This window comes from Harpia harpyja, chromosome 5 (assembly GCF_026419915.1).
Source record: "Harpia harpyja isolate bHarHar1 chromosome 5, bHarHar1 primary haplotype, whole genome shotgun sequence".
NCBI classification, from domain to species: Eukaryota; Metazoa; Chordata; class Aves; order Accipitriformes; family Accipitridae; genus Harpia; species Harpia harpyja.
This window is the reverse complement of record NC_068944.1, coordinates 51,442,890-51,455,928: the sequence shown is the minus strand read 5'-3', so window position 1 is coordinate 51,455,928 and position 13,039 is coordinate 51,442,890. Positions and strand designations below refer to the sequence as shown.

At 41.4% G+C, this 13,039-nt stretch overlaps 1 long non-coding RNA gene across 1 annotated transcript; it reads right to left on the bottom strand.

The window, feature by feature from the left end:
- Positions 1–8,103: 8,103 nt before the first annotated feature.
- On the bottom strand, positions 8,104–12,947 carry LOC128142303 (uncharacterized). Its single transcript, XR_008235339.1, has 3 exons — positions 12,879–12,947; positions 11,967–12,115; positions 8,104–8,421 (listed from the first exon to the last, which is right to left on the bottom strand). It is a non-coding gene; the product is annotated as an uncharacterized LOC128142303 (long non-coding RNA).
- Between the last annotated feature and the right edge of the window lie 92 nt (positions 12,948–13,039).

Below are 13,039 nucleotides of genomic sequence, written 5' to 3'. Positions count from 1 at the left end.
GTTATGAGCAGGCAGAACCAGCATGGCAAGAGCTCTAGTGTCCTTCATCAGATGCAGATCACCAGAAAGAAGCTCACTTATAAAATAACAATTTAATTCAACCCTGTATTAAGCAAATATACTGGAACTATTTCTATCTACTATGTAAATAATTAACTTTATGTCATGTATCATAGAAGACTGATTAATCCTTTCTTGCATTTCATATTATCCAAGTGTACTAAGTATGAAATAGTGTCTTGGATGGTTTTAAGAGATACCTTTGGAAACACTGGGACAAATCTGCACACCACTATCCTCCATACAAATGCATTTCAGGCTTTACTCAAAACCCGCTGGAGAAAACAGGATTCTTTCTTTCCACATCAGACTGTTGCTTTGCAGGCAGCATTTGTACTGACATATTTAAAGCAAAGCCTTTCTAAGCTTTGTCTGCATACAAATGAGGAAACATGGAGTTTGTGGGAAATGGGGTACATGCACCAATTTTGGAGGCGTATTTACTACAGGTGTCAAAATCTTGAATATTGACCCTACAGGTCTTGAACCTGTAAATGGCAGGAAATTACAAATAATAGCAACTAACATAGAAGTGATTCCCACTTATGGCTATTTCTGAATTCCCTTCCTTTATTAGATTATTATCTTTGCTCTGCAGCAGCAGTTGTTCCCTCCCAGATCCACACTTTTTTAGCACAAGTGGGAACAAGAAACTAGCCAAACCATTTACAAGCGGGTTAGTCACTAATCCAACAGCAAATGCGGACTGCTATGCAATAAAGAAATCTAGGTTTCAAGCCATTAACACAAATATATAGCTTCAAGTCAGAGACCTCCTGGCACTGCTCGTCACTTCAATGAGGGGGCACTTAGGTGGCTTTTGTGCCACCCTAACCTAGGGGTTCACCATTTTCCTAGCCTCCCCTGCTTGTCCTAGCAGTCATTATTGCTGCTGAAGGATTTCTCTAATTACTGAGTCGTTTGCTCACCTAACCCAGCCACCTTGGTCCACAGAGGTGCCATGGCAGTTGTCAAAATGATTTTGCTCAGCCCGTGGATCTCCCCGAGCTGGGGATCATCTGGCCACCAGTTAAGCTGGCATTAGGGCTGCTTTGTGTGGATGATACAGAGCCAAGCTGGGGGAGTGTTAGGGCAACAGTATTTGGGACTCCTTCCAGTGGTGTGAGATTTCTTGAGCATGGTGACCTGGTACTGGCAACAAAGTGTCTTACTGAGGCAAGGCTGCAGGAGCTGATAAAACAAGGGTATTTCCTGCTAAAAGCTTAAGGACCATTCTCCTTGCCCTCCTCCTAATTAAAACCCTGAGCAAAAACCTAGGGAGTAATTAATTTTTCTTCTTTTCTAACAACCACAGAAACTGACACATTTTAAGGTTTTTGTTGGCTTTTTTGTTTTCATAAGTTTTCATAAACTAAAAAAAAAAAAAAGGGGGGGGGTGTCTCCTTCCAAACCCAGAATATTCTGAATTATACACAAATTTTTTGCTTAGAAAAGGACCCAGGTCCAAAGAGAGGTGAAAAAAAACCAGAAAAGCTGATAATGGAGATTGAAGCAGAGGTACATCTCGCCGACTAGCACTCCCTGACAGCTAACAGCATTGCATGAGCAATGATTTAACTCACATTTTTATAAATGCCATGTACTTAAAGGCATTAGAAAGACTTCAGCATTGTCAAGGAGAGCTACTAAAACAATTGCACCAAATTTCCTTTGACAGTTCCAAATACTTTTATTTGCCCATGCAAAATACTTACAAGTGACCACCCTAACTGCTTTGTCTCTGCTTTAAAGCAATTTTACCTGGTAAGGATAACACCTGCTAACAAAAATAGAAACCTATATTTAGGTTCTGTTACTTCATGCCTGGTTAATCTGGAGAGCATGTCCGGGAGAGCAACTGGTGTTAACCAGTCTGATAGCGTGATGCCCGCAGCAATACGAACTTGTTAATCTTAATTTTAAAATAGATCTTCACCAGTAATTCAAGTTAACTGTGTCTGATCCGACTAGTTTTATCTTAGACTATTTATTTGCTTCATTTAATCTCCTCTCTTTTGGTGCTGGGACGATTTGACCCTAATTTGGTATAATGTCTTGATCATTATGTAGCCTGCATTGAATTGTAGAGACAGAGAATTTTTAGACTTGCCAAACTAATAGCTTGAGCTCAGTGGGGTTAAACAAATCATCAGATACCTAAATTTGAAGACCCTTCAGGCCCAGTTATGTGCATGTTTTGGTGGCCCTTGCAGTTGAAATCATAAATTAGCTATGGTCCCGATCAAAAAATTTTTTTATTCCACTTAGGAGGTTTAGGAAGAAGTTCACCTTCTCCCAGCTTGAGCTACAGCACACACCATAAAAAGTCCTAAAACTGATGATGATTAATAATCTTTTCTGCCTGCAGGAAAAAGCCTTCATGAAGTGATAGTGAATATCTACAGCTTCCATTGCTTTAATAGGATTTGTGTGCACTTGAGTTTTGGAAAGTCAAACAGTGTGTTCATAGGTGCTTAGATACAGACTTTGGAGCCTGATAGAAATCTCTAAATTGGAGTGTATAAGGCAATCTGACAAAACAAAATATATTATTCTTTTGCCAGACTTTCCTACTCTTAGGTGAAAGAAAGACACATTTGAAAAACTGATCTGCAAGTGTTACATTTTTACTTGTTTTCTAGCATTTGTTGACAACTTTGCTTCAAAGCACAGAAAATCACATTTGGCATCCGTTTAGTTTACATTATTAATAAACTTACTCAACCTCAAGAGACCTTCAAAGATTTCTGTATCACAACATCAGGACTCAGAAGCCCCAAACTTTTCCTCTCTAAGAAGTTTCAAACACCGAAGAAATGAGGTATTTAGTTTGCTGGAATTCAGGCAGAAAATGTAGCTGGTCCAGAAGCAGTCTTAAGATATTTCTTTATTATATAAACAAGCTTTGGCCCCTTTCTTCTTTAAATAAACTTTTAAAAATTAAGTTCCACGCTCTTTAGTTTTTCTCATTATATAAGATACGCTCTCAGCAGCAGCCCTTCTCACTGGGATGGGAGGAAGTGAACATTACTTGGTCCTTTCAGCTCCTGCCACCAGTGGCCCAGCTAGCTCCTCCCTGGCACAGGACACAAATGGCCATGTGTACAGGTTGCTGCACACACCAGTGGTATGGGTTGCCTGTGTGTAAAACCAGCAAGCAGACCAGTTTGATTAAATGAATCCATCATTCTGCCTCCCAAAAGCATGTTTTTCCTTTTTCACATACATTGTAACCATTGTGGCAGGGGAAGGATGAATAAGGCCCCAGGAGCTATGGGTCCGGGTACATTGGTTATTTGGTACATATTAGGTGATGAAAAAGACCTTTTCTCAAGGTTTAAAGACCTTCATACAACATTCAGGACTGTCTACAGACCCCTCCCAGATTGAAGTAGCTCTTTCCTATGGTCTGCACTAAGGATAAGTACAAAAATCCTGCTTGAACTTAGGCTCCCCCATGGGGATCACCTCTGGTGGGATTTCCTGGGCCATTTCTTCCACACCCAAGTCTCAGATACTTTCTGGTTGCCAACATTTTAGGAGCACACTGTTGTTGCTTGCTTGTGCCTGTCTTTTAAATATGTGGAGAGAGGAGATCATGAATCATTGTTACCGGTGATCTCCCCTTGAAGGAGTCACCACGAAGAAAGGTTCTGCCGACTTTGTCGCCTAAAGAATCCAGCCTGCCCACTACGCCATCCTGTGAAATCAAAGCCTCCTCCCACTTTCTTGAATTGTATCTGCTTTGTACATTAGTTTTAGGAACAGATGACCTTGAAGATTTATGGGTAGCAAAAGGGAAGAATATGAGTCCTGTGTAAGAAACTAGAGAAGTCCTTTGTACTATGGCTTTTATACCAACATGCAAAGCATCAACAAGCCAGAAATACATATGTTCATTGTCACTCCGAGTTAAAAGAAGCCACGCCCTGGCATCCAGGGAAGAAATGTGGCTTGCAAAATTTAATAATACATCTTCAGGTTACTTGAAATGTTAATTATAAACATTAAAGATTAATCCTGGTCTATGAACTTGGCTTGTCAATGGAAAATATATGGTGAAAAAGATTGTTGTAAGTCTCTAGAAAAGTGCTGGAAAGGCTTGCTGAAGTTAGCAAACTTTTCTCAAAGCTAAAGGCTCTAAGTGTTTCAAAATCTTAAGAGCAGCCATGCAAAACACTCCTAATTCCTCCACTTATCTCTACCCTAGATAATATCACAGAGAAGTGGGGAAGAGTCAGCCCAAAAGGCATGTAGGCTATTCCTGAAAGAAACAGTGCAATTTTGAATGGAAAATCAGAATAAGACTGCTTTAAAGTATGAGGGGTACCCACAGAGCAAGCTGTTGGTTAGTCAAGCTTAAGCTCCATAGGGCAAATGCAGCACTTGAACGGAGCTCGGTGCCAGCACAGACACTTACTTTCTGGCACGTCTGTCCTTCAGTTTGCAGAATGACTTCAAGAGCAGTTACTGGAGCTCTGTCTGCACCAAAATGGGAGTAGTTTGTCTTCATACATATGGCTGGAGAAAGTGACCCCCATACTGGTGGAGGGAGAAGGTTAATCTCTTCCTGGGGCCTCCTTCAGTTCTAACACAGGCTCTGCCAGACTGCAGTGCTGCTGGTGTTAAGCTCACATGCTTTACTATTTCTCAGTTGGTTTATTCAGTTCTCTGTGGCTTTCTGGGAGGTTTTTCTCTGCACATTCTGGCCACTGATTCACATATGGTTTCAGGCTGCAGAGGATCTCATTTTGAGGGGACAGCTTTTATCTACCACTTTTGCCTTCCATGCTTTTCCATGGCATAGAGCCAAGTTCTTCCCTACCCTCCTCCAGGTTGTGGGAAGAGTACGGACGTGATGAGAAGCAGAGGGACAGACATTTCAAAATAGTCATTCTGAAACTAAGTGACTGAATATAGCCAGTGAGGCACTGCTGAAAAGTTGTGGGAAACCTCTGGCTATTATTGTCATTCCCAGTGAACCTGGGATAGGTTGACCACAGAAAAACTGGCACCCAGGAGCCAGCCCAGGCACCTGAATATGTGGGATTTCCATGCTTCAGGTGAAGAGCCCTACTGCAGCTAATGGTTGATCACAAGGAAAACCTGTGCAAAAATCCTGCTGGTGGGACGGTGGAAGAGAAGAGGTTTTCTGGGAGTGTCCCTGTGCTTCTCTCACAAACAGACGGGGGACTAGAAACCTGGAGCTGAGGTCAGTCTTGTGTTGCAATTAGGTGAGACTAAGAGAAAAACATCTGGGCAAGTAAGTTTGTGCCCTGACAGGACAGAGGTCATTTGAAGTATTCATGACCCATTTTTCCTGTACGGTTGAGTGCAAAACCTGATCAGTTGGTATGTCCGCAACATATACTTTTTCATGTCATTGTTTTGCTTAGTTTGTAGCTATTTAAATATAGGATGAACTTTTCCTGATTTACATTGCTTCCATCTGGTCAGACTGGCAGCCCTGCTGGTGGCCATTTCTAGTCCTTAGCTGAGGAGAGAAAGCAAGCTTCCCAAAACCTTTTCATGGCAGGTACTAAATGCTCTCACTCACTAATGAGAAATAATGCAGCAGGTTGGACTGCACAGCCCTTAAATTTCTGCTTGCTCCCACCCCACCGGTATCACATGAGGCACGGTGGGAATAGCCTTGCAATCCAGGTTGATCTCAATCAAGAAGCAACAAAGAACTTTGTGAGTTAGGAAAGAGGGCTGCGAGGCTAAAGTTGTAAACTGATAACAGGTTGGACACACTGCACTGTTGTGTTGTGAAAGCCTGATGTTTAGCTTCTGTTTGCTTTAACTTGCTAACATTTTCCATTCTCTGGATGTTGTAAATGTCACTTCTTTCCATGATCACGAGGCCAGGCCCTGATCTTTGCTCAGAAAAGGGTCCAGCTCTTATATCAAACTTGCTCATCACAACTTTACTGCAAACCTTGGACAATTTTGATAAGTAGTTATGTTATGAATTGTTGGAAGGAAAGCTTCTAATCTTGAACACTAGTGCAGGCAGATGGAATGGATCAAATTTTAAAATAAAACAAAATAAATGCTTTTTAATATATCATTTACAAGCATCCAAGAAGCCACTTTGCTTATCAGATGCTGAAATCCTTTCCAGGAGCTACTTAGAAGTAGCTGTCAATTCTCTTCAGAAGTGATATGCCTTGGAGAACTAATGAAGAGATTCCTTGCTAAATTTCTCTTTTCTGATCTTGAACTCATCTACAAAGTAAATTATTTAAATTTTTAAAGAACATTAAACTTTTTTTTTAAATAGATCGGAGGGATGGAAAATACTGTTAGCAAGTCTGCCTTCCCAACGTAATGTTCTATTTTCACACATATTTTTTAATCTGTGGGTAAGAAAGGAGATAAGCTGGTGGAAATATGAAAAGTAAAAAAATAAATAGAAGAATGCAGCAGTCTATGTAGAAACTGAGCATATCATTTGGAAGATAAATAGCATATGGAAGAGTTATTCTCCCTTTGATATGCAAGATTACCAGCCATTGATCTTCAGTGAGAGCCGTGCATAAGAATGGACTGTACAGCTGAACTACAGTTGTTCGTATTTTGCACGGAAAAAGTAAGTAGAGTTACATGCCTGCTTCTGTAGACTTCCAGTTGCAGTGATCATTTATCACACAGATTTCTGTCCATACCATTGTCGTGCAGCAGCATGCAGTGACTGAGATCTTTATTACAGCAGCACTTACGTCATTTTTGCTGAGCTAGTTTTGAGTTCAGCAGAGTCGAAAGATAAACCTGTTCACCTTATAATATTGTTTGCTTTATTTATTGTTTTTTCCATATTACACTTTGAGACGCTCACCATGTAATTTTATGGCTTTGAAGTTGTGTGGGTTGACCTATAACTGTAATAAAAGAATTTGGAATGAGATAACACAAGTTTTTCCATTATTTACAAAAGGTTGAAGCTACTTATTAAACACCTTTGTATTCCATAACTTTGCTAAAATGAATGCGTTTTCAAGCAACCGTTATGGTGTGGTAGACCCTTGCAGCACACAGACTGGACAGGGTAGGGCTGTGCTCTGAGCTCAAACAAGAAAAACCTTCAGTTTAAATTTTTAATTCAACCTTTCTGAAGAACACTGCATTTCTTAGTTACAAATTAACAGTATGTTTTCATCCCGCATAACTACTCCAGGACACAGGCTGCGTTTCTCATGATTCATGCTCTTCTTAAAGAGCATTAAGTTCAGTTAAGAGGATGTACAGAGAACAGAGGGGAGCATTTTGCTCCCATTCTGTCCACAGGGGATTGATCCACAACACCATTTCACTTGGATCCCATCACATCTAACATACCCCTAAACTGCACCCCCAAGTTTTGGTCACACAGTCAGCTTTTCCTCCAGGTAGAGTAATGCCCTATGGATGTGCCTGGGCTGCAGAGCAGGTGTGCCCCAGGGTGCACCCCGCCGCCCTGGTCCCCCCACTCACCCAAACTGCAGTACCTGTGGGTGTACTCTGGAGTTTCCTTTCAGCTGTCAGCTCGAGTTTCTTTCCAAAAAAAAGTCAGTGCTCAGGAAGTGAGGACTCTGGGAACAGGGACCACTGACACACGCCCAGCTCTCCTCCCGTTGGGGAGCTAATGCTCAGCCAAAGCATGCATACTGCCCCCGTAAGCTAGACAGCCTGACTCCTCTAGCATGGGTAAAGTGTAAGTATCTTAAATGAGCAAAAGGAGCTCTAAAATCCTCCCAAGAGACAGACAATCCTCCTAAATCAGGATCCTAAATTTCCAGCAGTCTCCCAGTAAGATGTCTCACAAGATGGGTCTCTGAAAGCTTCAGTAACCAATTACCAACACCACCAGTAGCACTAAGATTCCAGTTAACTACTTGCTAGACTACTAAACTGTGCTGAATTTGCTTGGAACTGCATGCAAATACACATTATCCAAACTGTAGAAAGGTAATAAAAACCCAGCCTGGCATACAGCAACATAAGCCACTAAAAATCCCACTGAAACTCACTGAAAATCTAGAAAAAGACAAACAGTGATGTTAATAAACATTGGATCAGACTCTCGGAGAAAGCAGTAGGTCCATTGACTTGCAGCCCATCCCCACTCAGTCCGTGCCATGCAGAGAGCTCAAGGCAAGAGCTGAAGATTTCCTCATGCCAGGGGTAACTCTGGCATTAACGGTAACTTCACAGTGCCTCACACCCTGCCAGTGTAAAGGTATTACGGGATCACGGCAGGTGGGTGAGAGGAGCTGCTTTTGCTGGCCTGAGTTAGGTCATCCCCAAGCTGCTTTCTCCTGGTATGAGTTAGGTCATCCCTGAGGCTCTCCTAAATCTCACAGTGAGGCAGGTATTTGCCTGCAAAATACAAGAAAAAACACTGTTATGCATTATCTTGGAAAAGATGGAGCTAAATACAAAAATCCTGCCATGGTTTCGCTTTCTTTCTTCTTGGTTTCCTAGTTGGTCTATAGTATTGTAGAGCATCAAACAGATCCCGTCGAACTCAGGCGCTCTTCCTGGTGGCACTGATACGTCAACACTCCACTACAGCCTTTCATGCATCCATAGCGCTAATGTGTTGTTGGATTCCTACAAACAAAAAAGCTGTTCCTCAATGCCCAGAGCCACAAGCTCTCATGCTCCCTGCCCTTGGGAATTGCTGGGCCGGAGGGAGGTGCAAGTCCAGTGCTGCCCGCAAGGCCTGTGCTGGGCATCCATGTGGTCCCTGAAGGAAGGGAGCTGCAATGTGAAGAATGAAATGCTTTGATGGCTCCAAGGATCTTACAGATAGGAAGACATGGCAAAGCATGGCTGCATGGACTTTGGGCCTTCTAATACCAAGGATTCTGTTGTTGAGCATTGCCTTGTCATCAGCACGCTGCTCCTTGGAAAGCTACAGATGAGACTGTAAGGGTATAATATAGGTAAAAAAGGGATGAATTAGGCCCTGGCTTCACCTGGTAGAAGGTTAAGGCTTGGGATGTGCTGCAATCTGAATTTACAAGTGGCTCACCAATTTGCAGTTTATATTAAAATACATTTCATGCCCTTAAATTATTTCAGACAATTTTGTCTTGTGCATGAAAAATATATTTCTGTATAATGCTGCCTTTGAAAAACAGTGGAGGCTCATGTAAATCACTATTTATATAATGTATTTTCTGTGCAAATAGTGGTTTACCATAATGACTATATAAGCCTAGGATGGCTTAAGATAGAGTGTGCACTTCAATGCTGCATTTTCTTTTTCATTTTTAAAGAACACAAATACTGAATGAAATATAGATAAGGAGAAAATAAGCAATAAATTATTCTTAGTGTTATCCAAATATTTTGAAAAGACATGTTCCTCCACCACCGCCAGCCATGCTTGCTGGCAGTTGCACACAACTTGAAGCTGCCTTCTAGAGCCCAGGGCTACCTCTGCAAATTCTGCTACAGCCCAAACCAGATACCAACACTGTTACAGTTTTTAAAACCTTATACCCCTTCCAGTTATGATGTTTCTCAGATACATGTTTTAATGTGGGAATGTATAAAAGTGTAAGAGAGACTTTTTCCATATCATATAATCATGAAAAGCTTATAATTAAAATCTAGGGAATCACTTCTTTCAAAACGGTTCTCTATAGGAAGGCAGGACTGTGGCGAGGAATAACAGCTAAGGATCAGAATTTCCTTCTACATCTTTCAAGACTCTGCTGCTAATCATCACTAAGTGTCAAATGGGAAAGAAGTTGATAAGGAAGTCCAGCCACACCTCAAGATCACACATGAATTTGTCCTTTCAGAAGAGAGGTGAGAAAACAGTCCCTGCCTTTGATGTATCATCTGATGGTGGACTGAGAATAACTGAGTAAATAACTTCTGTTGTTCCTGCAGACCATTTGTGGTGTTCATGTTTCTCATTTGAAAGTTCTTACATTTGGGTTTCTTTTGGTGTCTGCTAATCAAAATCCAAGTTTGTGATGCTGAAATATTGGTGCTTTCTGGATGAGAACTACTTTTCTTGTTATTTCTTGCTTTTACTTGGGGGATATTTTAGGTTGTATTGCTATTATAATTGGCATATTTGACTTCCACACGTCTTGAGAAACCCTTGGGATATTACAGCTAGATGCTCTTCAGAGAGTGAAGACAAAAGTTTGGTAGTCAGAATGAGGAAGTCTCAGAGAACCCATATACAAAAAATTATTAATGAAAAGCATTTGAAGAACAGCTATGAACAACAACTCTTTTCGAAGAAAATCATAGTCACTTAGATTCTGGGTCAAGTTCCCAGCTGGCTTCAGTGTAGCATTTCTGACTTCTGCCAGATATGGATCTGGCTCATTTTTTGTAAGGACAACTTCAAGTAGCTCTAGCTAAAATGAATGACAAGGCTTAGGCTTCTCAGTGAAGTAATTCATTAATCAATGTGTATATACGCGTATCACCATACATATAATTTCTGAAAATATGAAGAACTTTGTCCTTGTATAAGGCCCTCTAGAGTCACTAGAAAAATTTGCATGAACTTCATTGGGTTATGGATCATATCCTGTATATATGTCCATTTTTAAACATTTTCCAGTGCTTCCTCTTTCTATGGAAATTAATAGCTTCTTGGAATCGAAATGACCAGTTTCCGACTTAGTTTTGCATAAGGAGCAGAGTCCGGTGGGATTAAATATGAATGGTGTCTTGGTAATTCATTAATCATGAAAATATGGTGTGCAGTTAGTTATATAAGTGATTATTTTTGCATGGAAATGTCTGCTACTTTTATGCCCATGCAGGATCACTTCAAGTGCAGCAGCAAGAACATACAAACCCATTCACCTCAATATACTGTTTTACAAAGAATGCACAAAGATACATAAATGTTCTGTAGACAGTACTGATTTTGTAGATGTTGGCATAATGAGAGGTCAGCGTGTCCAAGTGTCCTACCTGCACACGATTATACATGTTCCTGGTGGGGAGAAGCAGCATATTTTGAAAGTTCATGTGAGGCTTTCTTCAAACCCTCCTGGCCACTTATGACCTATGTAAAATACTTTATTCTGAGGACTTTTGAAAATGTAAACATTGCAGCTCCTGTTCATTTACAAGTCTCAGCAGCCAGATGAGCAAGGTTGGGCTGGCCCCCAACAATGCTGAATTCTTCTCTCACATTCAGCTACAGACTTCTGGGCCAGGGAAAAGTAACAAGCACAATATTTCATGTGCCATTAGAAAATGGTATGTAGCAGGGAGCAAATCAACGTAAGATGCAAGTCAGAGGACTGTTGAAACAGGTTCAGTGCTCGGTTTCCGTTCGTGCAGGATTGCTAGAAGCTGAAATTCTGCACTGAATGGAGTAATTCAATACACTTGGCAAACGTAAGAAGTTGCTTCACTGGCACAGACCTCATCTATCTAAAAATGATAGAAATGCCAGTTCCACCTTTGTCTCCTTCCAGTGCCCTTGCGTCACTGGCACCCCGTTGTCTTTTCCAAGCATAAAGGATAATCCCAGGCCCGAGTCACTCTGCTTCTGCTTGTCAAGGCCAGAGCTCTGCCATGTCCTTGCTCCTGCTAAAAAAACCCCCACGAATCCTCTCTTCTCTTGTCATCATTGCTACTTTATAGAAAGGCATTAGTTTCAGATTTTTATTTTCAAGAGAAGATGTAGGCAGATTACAGAAGTTTCAGGATCTGGCTACCACTGAAGTCTACCACTCTGAGAAAGCCATGCCCAAAAAACAGTTCCTAGATGGGAAATTGACCCAGCCATGGGGTTTTTTATTTCTTTTTTACATGGTGAAACACAAAGCCTGATTGTAAAGAAATATTTTAAATTTCTGCAGTCCTTTTGCAAGTGTGTAATGGTATTTGTGGCTGTAAAGCTATTCTGAACATTTTTCACTAATACTTACAAATATTTTGAACTGAAGGGATTAATTATCAGATTCTTGTGTCTTTCATCTTAGCTGCTGCTTTGTTCAGCATCTCACAAAACATAGACCAACACGATGTATCTCTTGAAGAACTCACAGCCAAACGGCAGCAACAGAATGAGGGAAAGCTGCACATAACAGGTGGAGAAACAGGAGAATGGAAAGATGGAGGGAATCAAGTATAAGGTCTCATGATTACTTAATCACTATGCCCACATCTTGTTCCATAATGCATACAAGATTTCAGCCACGCAATCTACTGAAATCCCTCTCAGGACATGTCAGCCCTTAACTAAGCATCCACCTCTCATCCTGCTGGGTTAACCATCCCCCTTGGCATTTTGCTGTCTTCTGTTCTGCATTATCCCATTGTTTTTTTATTCTCGCACTATATGTGAGTCTTAACATACTATTGTCCTACTGTTGCTCACATCAATCACTTAACACGTGGAGATCCCTGGGTTTTCCAGCTGTTCCTATCCCCCATCCTTACTATACTACCTACTGTATTTGGCAATGTCCTGTCAGCCGATCATCTTGGCCATCAAACCATGCTAACAGAATGTAGCCTCTGAGGGATATTGCCAGAAGGACAAAGGCAGTTTTAGTGCTTCAGAGTACCCAGGCAACCCTAATGACTAAACTGAGTCATCCCCAAAGGGACTTAATCATTATTACTAGTACAATACCATGTTACCCCATGACAAAAGCAAGATCTTTGGTAAGCTGCTCTGTCGCCTCCCACCACCGACCCACTGCCATAGGAGGCCAAGTCTGCAAAGCTGGTCTGCCAAAAAACATTCTCGCCCAGCCAGAAGTGACTGTGGTAGTGCCCCTCACACCTCTGCACTGGGAAAGAAAGAACTTACTAATGAAGTCTTCCATACTTACCTGTTGGGATGACATTACCTCCTAGGGCAGCATATTTAAATTTACCGTGCCTGTTCCCATGCTATCTCAATATGAATGCCTCAATATCCCATGACATCTCACATCCAGGACCCTTTCCCTGATGGAAACCCGATGGCTAAACTGGGAGACGGCGCTCGCCC